General features: G+C 37.1%; 1 non-coding gene across 1 annotated transcript; it reads right to left on the reverse strand.

Moving 5' to 3' along the window:
• Positions 1-1,338: 1,338 nt before the first annotated feature.
• On the reverse strand, positions 1,339-1,445 carry LOC133827817 (small nucleolar RNA R71). Its single transcript, XR_009890468.1, has one exon. It is a non-coding gene; the product is annotated as a small nucleolar RNA R71 (small nucleolar RNA).
• Positions 1,446-7,571: the final 6,126 nt, after the last annotated feature.

The raw sequence follows: 7,571 nt of genomic DNA on the forward strand, positions 1-7,571 counted from the left end.
TCAATCTTCTTCAATTCCATATAACCTGTTCTTATAGACTGATTATTGATTGGCCATCTATAATCATATATATATATATATGTTTTTAAGTCAAAATATGAGAAGTGAGATTTGAATCTGCTGTGGTTATATTGGACATAATTCTAATTTGGAACGAAAGTATCTGAATTAATTGTGTAACTGTTTATTAAGTTGTCAAGATTAATGCTACCTTTGTGGTTCAATTTACCATAGAAATATAGGAAATTGTCACCTAGGTTGAGTTTATAATTCATAGTATGATTATAGGCTGCTGTATCAACTTGTTAATTGAATTAGGCAAAAATAAGAATAACTCATACTTTGCATTAGGGAATAATAGGGAGGATAGTTGATGAGATTAAATATCCTAATTGTTTCTTCAGTGGTTAAATCAAAAGTTTTACTATTAGTTGTTATTCCATTTAATTTTTAATTATTGTTTCTGAACTTTACAGTTTCTTTGCTGTGTTTACAAAAATCAAGAATTTTAATTTATCAAATAGAAAGAGAAATTAATTGATTGGTAATTGATAATTCAGTCCTTGAGGACGATACTTGGTTACTTTACCATTTTATTACAAATTGCGACTGTGTGCACTTGCATAGCAAAAATATCGCAACAAGTTTTTGGCGCCGTTGCCGAGGACTGAAAATAATTATCAATATCAGTCTGATTAATTTTTATTCTAATTTGATTTTAATTTCTCTTGTCTCTAATCTGTTTAGTTGCTTAATTTATCTATCTCAAGTGAACTGTGTTATATGCGTAGCAGAAGAGGAGCAGACAATCTTGTTCCTTTGAATCCTGAGATTGAAAAGTCTTGCAAGCAAATCAGAAAGAACAAGAGGGAGGCCCAGAAATCTGTGAAGATGGCACTGAATGAAGGGGATGGCAGGAATGTTCTAATTCCTGGAATTGTACAAGGGGGTCAGGCTCAGAACAATGCTGAGAGGAGCCTGAGAGATTATGTACTGCCCACTCTAACGGGAGTACAAAACAGTATACGCCCACCAGCTGTAGAGGCTAACAACTTTGAAATCAAGCCAGCTATTCTACAAATGGTGCAATCCTCTGTTCAATTTAATGGGTTGCCTTCTGAAGATCCTCACACCCATTTGTCTAATTTTTTGGAGCTGTGTGGAACTTTTAGATACAATGGGGTGAGTGATGACGCTATTAAGCTTAGGCTTTTCCCATTTTCTCTGAGGGACAGAGCTAAAAGTTGGCTGAACTCGTTGCAACCAAACTCTATTGTCACCTGGCAAGATCTAGCTCAGAAGTTTTTGTCAAAATTCTTCCCTCCGTCCGAAGCTGCTAAATTGAGGGGAGAGATCAATAATTTTTGCCAGAATGATGGAGAGTCATTGTATGAAGCTTGGGAACGGTTTATGGAACTCTTGAGAAGATGTCCTCATCATGGCATTGAACAGTGGATGTTAGTACAGAATTTTTACAATGGTTTATGTCCTACAACCAGAACCATTATTGATGCTGCAGCGGGTGGTACTTTTATGAGCAAGAGTGCAACTGGGGCTTATGAGCTGCTGGAGGACATGGCCACCAATAATCATCAGTGGTTTGAGGAAAGATCATCAGGAGTCAGAAAGGTAGCTGGGGTGCATGAGCTGGATGCAATCACTGCTCTAACAGCACAAGTAGCCTCCTTGACAAAACAGTTACAACAGAGCACTATATCTGCTAATGCGGTTCAAATGGCGGCTAGGTGTGAAATCTATAGTGTCCCTCACTCTTTTGATCAGTGTCCTACCAGTATTAATAGTAACACTCCGATGGATCAAGCTCAGGTTCAAGTGGTGGGAAACTTTCAGAGGCCAGTAAATAATCCATTCGCCAATTCTTACAATCCTGGATGGCGAAATCATCCTAATTTTTCTTGGAGGAATAATCAGGGCCAGCAACCTCAGTTCTAGGGTCAATTTCAAAATAATATGCATCAGCAACCAATGCATCAAGCCTCTTCATCACAACAGCCTAGGCCTCAACAATCAATGAATCAAGCTCCACCTGAAAGGCCTAATGAACTGCAAGCTGCATTATTGACCTTCACCAACACTCAAACTCAGTTTATGACAGAAACTCGCTCATCCATCAGGAATCTTGAGATGCAAGTTGGTCAATTGGCAAATATGTTACAAAGTAGGCCTCAAGGAAATTTTCCAAGTAATACAGAGGTGAATCCTAAAGAGCAGTGCAATGCAATCTCTTTGAGGAATGGGAAGAAGTTGGAAGAGCCAGTCAAGAAGTCTATACCTGCACCAAAAGTTGAAGTTGAGAATGAGGGTAAGGTAGAAGAAGAGGTTATTGAAGACCTTGAGAAGAATCAGTCACCAGTGAGTTATGAGCACCACATCAAGATTCCATATCCTCAGCGACTTCAAAAGAAGACACTTGACAAACAATTTTCGAAGTTTCTAGATATTTTTCGAAAACTTCACATTAACATACCTTTTGCCGAGGCACTTGAACAAATGCCAAGTTATGTGAAGTTTATGAAGGAAATACTGTCCAAGAAGAGGAAGATAGAGGATTATGAGATGGTGGCACTCACTGAAGAGTGCAGCGCCATTCTGCAAAGGAAGCTTCCTCAGAAACTGAGAGATCCTGGGAGTTTCACAATACCCTGCACTATTGGGAATTTTGAGAGCATGAATGCTCTATGTGATTTGGGGGCGAGCATTAATCTAATGCCGCTTTCTGTGTTCAGAAGATTGAAGCTTGGGGAAGCAAGACCTACAACAGTGACTCTTCAGTTGGCAGATAGATCAATAGCACATCCTCGAGGTATTATTGAAGATGTTTTGGTAAAAGTGGACAAGTTCATCTTCCCAGCAGACTTTATTGTACTTGATATGGAGGAGGATGCCAACGTCCCAATCATTCTTGGAAGACCATTCTTAGTCGTAGGACGAGCTTTAATCGACGTACAAAAGGGGGAGTTAAGGTTGCGAGTCCAAAATGAGGAAATAAGTTTTAATGTTTTTACAGCAACTGAAATTCCTACCTGTTGTAGAGTTGACGTGGTGAATGATTGTCAAGATTCAATTGGTAAAAAGAAGAAGAAGACCAAAGAACGATTTCGAACAGTTCGACGTCGTATGAAAAGATTATTATGTGGCAAGTTTGAAGGTTTCGATGACATTGGGGATAGTTTCAATATTCTCAACAATAGAAGGGAATTCCCCTCGTATGACACGATGGCTCTCAAGGATGCAAGGGGTGGACTTGACCCAAGTTAAAGGTGTAGAGAGTTCAACGTCTGGCTAAATGGCGTTAACGACAGCACTTTTGGGAGGCATCCCATTCTTTTAGTTGTTTTGCTTTAGTTTTGAACAATTTTTAAGTGTTGTTTTGGTTTTTATTATTTTGGACAACTTTTGGATTATTTTTGTAAGTTAAATCGTGAAAAGCGTGAGAATTACTTCACTCCTCCGCCGCAGTACTCTCCATACCAGTGGCCACCACCGCCACCTCCTCCGCCATACTGATGTGGCATCAGGTAAGTTCTCTTCCTTTGTTCTTTTCTTTATCACATTGGGGACAATGTGCATCTTAAGTTTGGGGGGGAGCTTATTTTGTTTTATTTTTATTTTGTGCGTTGTTCAGTTTAGCTTTTAGTCTCTTGTGTTATTTTCTGTGGTTGTTTAGTGTAACTGTTAAGCCATCATTCTTGTCTGTTGTTGCTTTGTCTTTGCCCGTGAAAAGGAAATTGAATTCAACTGTGTGCTTGGTTCAATTGTTTTAGAGTTTAATTTAAAGGTTTTGTGGGAAATTTTTAATATGTTTTGAAAATGCAACATTTTGGATTTTATTATATATGTTTGACTAGGGTTGGTGGTATGACAATTTGAATTTGATAGAACTTGCATTATTTGGCCTTTGAGGCGAAATCCTTGATGACATGTGTTTTGAAAAGTGATTTAGGCAATTTTATTGGATCGATTGTGCTTTTCAAGCCAACCTTGATTTAATTTTCCCTAGATACCCTCTTTGAGCCTAAAAGTCTACCTTTTATTGTTAAACACTTGTTTTGAGCTTAACCGAATACTTTATTATTTTTCAGTTCCTAGATTTGTACCATGAGCTTATAAAATATAAAAGGGGATTGATTTATAATGGATGTTACTCTTGTGTATTGGTGTTGGCAATAGAAAAAATCAAGAAAAGATTGAGAAAGAAAAAAAGAAAGAAAGAAAAAGAGATTTGAGAGAAACTACTTTTCTTTTGATGTTCCCATTAAAATGCATAAGTTTGGGGGAAATGTAGTATAAAAAAAAAAATCTAGTGTTTAAATTTCTCAATCTTTGGAAATAAAGAGGATCTTTGGGTTGTGTTAAATTGTGTTGTGAATATCAAGATTGGGTGTAAAGTTTATATGCTTATGGTAACCTTGAGCCTAAATGACAATTTCATCTACCCTTGCCTAAGCCTAACGCTATAACCCGTGAAAGTCCTTTTGATTTCAAAACACGTGTTATTTACATTAGTGGAGAAGGTTAAGTAATGCAAGCATATTGAAAAATTAGTTTGTGGAATTGTCTGGAATGAGTTGAGCATATATGATAGAGTCCAAGTGTTGTAGTCATTTTCGTGATATATTATTGATTTCCCTAATTAAACTTTACAAATTGAACTTTAAGGCAATTGAGCTGAAATTCTGGTTATTATTGTTGCAATTGAGATTTCATGAGTTTTGGCAAAGCAGTGTAGATGGTAATGATGGTTTAGCTTGTTCGTTTTGTGTTTGTCTCTTTTTGTTAGTTTAACTTGGTCTTTACTCGAGGGCGAGTAAAGGTTAAGTTTGGGGGAGTTTGTTGAGTCTAGTTTTTGTCATGTTTAGGTGATGTTTTAAGTAGTCTTTTATTTCGTTTTTCCTTCATTTAGTGCGGGTTTATGCTTTGTTTGTTTGTCTTTGTGAATATCAGGAAGAATTGAGTACTTGGAGGAAAATATCAAAGAAAGGGAAGAAATAACCAAGTTTTCCAACATATTTTGAGAAAGGATGGATCTCAACATGATTTGGAAGTGTTGGTGAATTTTTAGGATGAAAACTTGAAAAATTGAGAAATCCCTTAAGAGCCACGGCATGAGCAAAGTAGAGACGCGGCTAGGTGGTGAAACAGAACCACTGTTTTGGAAGGGAAACACGAGCCGCAGCATGGCTAGAGAGGGCCGCGGCATGGATAGGCCTCAACCCAGAAATCTTAGACACGGACCGCGGCATGGTGCATGTAATGTCGCAGCCCGCCTCTTTTAAAAATTGAATCCTAGGTTTTTATAAGGCGAAAAACAGAGAAGAAACGCACGTACGGACGAGGGGAGAAGTTCTTGCTTGAAGGCTGAAGGCTTGGAGTATTTTTATCTACATGTTTTTCTTCTACTTTTTGATGTTATCTTTAATTTTCGTTGTGATTAGCATTATGATTATGAACTAATTTTCTGTTTAGGATGCTTAATTGAATCACTTGAATCCCTATTATGAACTAATGCAATTTCAATTCTTTTCTTCTTCAATCTTCTTCAATTCCATATAACCTGTTCTTATAGACTGATTATTGATTGGCCATCTATAATCATATATATATATATGTTTTTAAGTCAAAATATGAGAAGTGAGATTTGAATCTGCTGTGGTTATATTGGACATAATTCTAATTTGGAACGAAAGTATCTGAATTAATTGTGTAACTGTTTATTAAGTTGTCAAGATTAATGCTACCTTTGTGGTTCAATTTACCATAGAAATATAGGAAATTGTCACCTAGGTTGAGTTTATAATTCATAGTATGATTATAGGCTGCTGTATCAACTTGTTAATTGAATTAGGCAAAAATAAGAATAACTCATACTTTGCATTAGGGAATAATAGGGAGGATAGTTGATGAGATTAAATATCCTAATTGTTTCTTCAGTGGTTAAATCAAAAGTTTTACTATTAGTTGTTATTCCATTTAATTTTTAATTATTGTTTCTGAACTTTACAGTTTCTTTGCTGTGTTTACAAAAATCAAGAATTTTAATTTATCAAATAGAAAGAGAAATTAATTGATTGGTAATTGATAATTCAGTCCTTGAGGATGATACTTGGTTACTTTACCATTTTATTACAAATTGCGACTGTGTGCACTTGCATAGCAAAAATATCGCAACAGATGCAACTCATGTGTTGAGTCATAAGGATATGGGGCTACAAACAGACTTGTCCTATGAGGAGCGGCCAGTACAGATCATGGATAGAAAAGACAAAGTCTTGATAAACAAGACTATTGCTCTGGTTAAAGTACTATGGAGGAACATCAAGATTGAGGAAGCGACCTGTGAGTTAGAGTCAGACATGTGGGATCAGTATCCTGAGTTGTCCAGGTGAATTTCGAGGATGAAATTTCTATTAGGAGGGGATAGTTGTAACTCCCAAAATTCCTAATAAGACTTAGGGCCTTTGTTAACGTTCCAAGAGGGCACGTGGAGTAATTATGTGTTGATAACTTGAGTAAATATGTGATTATTGAATTATATGTGTTATATATTATGATACGACTTATTGTGCATGTTTAAGTGCATTAAATGTGCTTAAAGGCCCCCTTTTGTTAAAAAGAGGCATTTTCATAATTTTGACCTGTTGAGAGTATAATTGTAATTATATGTGTTATATGTTTGAGACCACATTATTATGTGAATATATTTGAGATATTCGGCACGATTCGGTCCTTTTGAACCAAGTACCGGAAAAGTCACAACAATGATTAATACCCGGCTTAGGTGAGCCTAGGGGTATTTTGGTAATTTAGTGAATTACTGAGAATTATTGGGGTATGACTTATAACTGAGGAAAATATAGGTATTTTGGTCAGGGGTATTTTGGTCTTTTTGAGACCATTATGTTGGATCAGGCCAAGGACTGAGCTGATCAGCTCAGATTCTCTCTCTCGCTCTCTCTCTCTCTCTCTCTCTCTCATTTTATCTCGCTCTCCCTTGCAAAGTGTTCTCTTAAGCTTTTGAAGATAATTGTGAACTTAAAGCTTGGAAACAATCCTTGGTTGGATTTAAAGCTTGCTCTTAGGGGATTAGAGGCTGCTTAGTGTGGGAATTCAGCTAGGAAACTCGTTGGTATCAAGGGTAAGCTTTTCTTTGTAAATTTCTACAAGTTTTGGGTTTTCCTTTTTGAGTTCATGGAGAGCTATTGAATTTTGTGTTTGGGGATGTTTTAGAGGCTATGGGTTGTTAGTTAATATGTATCTGAGTTACTGGGACTGTTTTTGGGGTCAATTCAAGTTGGTTTGTCGTTTTGGTTGGGTTTTGGAGAGTTTATAATTTCAGAAAAATCGCAAAGAGTTCTGGGTTTTGGGGTGGCATCGCGACGCTTGGCAAGAGTGTCGTGACACGCTTGAAGGCTCTTGAGGCTGGGGGGTTCCTCGGTCCGCCTTGGCGCAAAATGTGAGGAAATTATAAGTGGGATCTCTTATAAGTTAGGCGTCGATGCACTTAGTGGTGGCCGCCGTGGTGCAAAATGTTGGGGTTTTATGCCCTAATT

Source organism: Humulus lupulus, chromosome 3 (genome assembly GCF_963169125.1).
Source record: "Humulus lupulus chromosome 3, drHumLupu1.1, whole genome shotgun sequence".
Classification (NCBI taxonomy): Eukaryota; Viridiplantae; Streptophyta; class Magnoliopsida; order Rosales; family Cannabaceae; genus Humulus; species Humulus lupulus.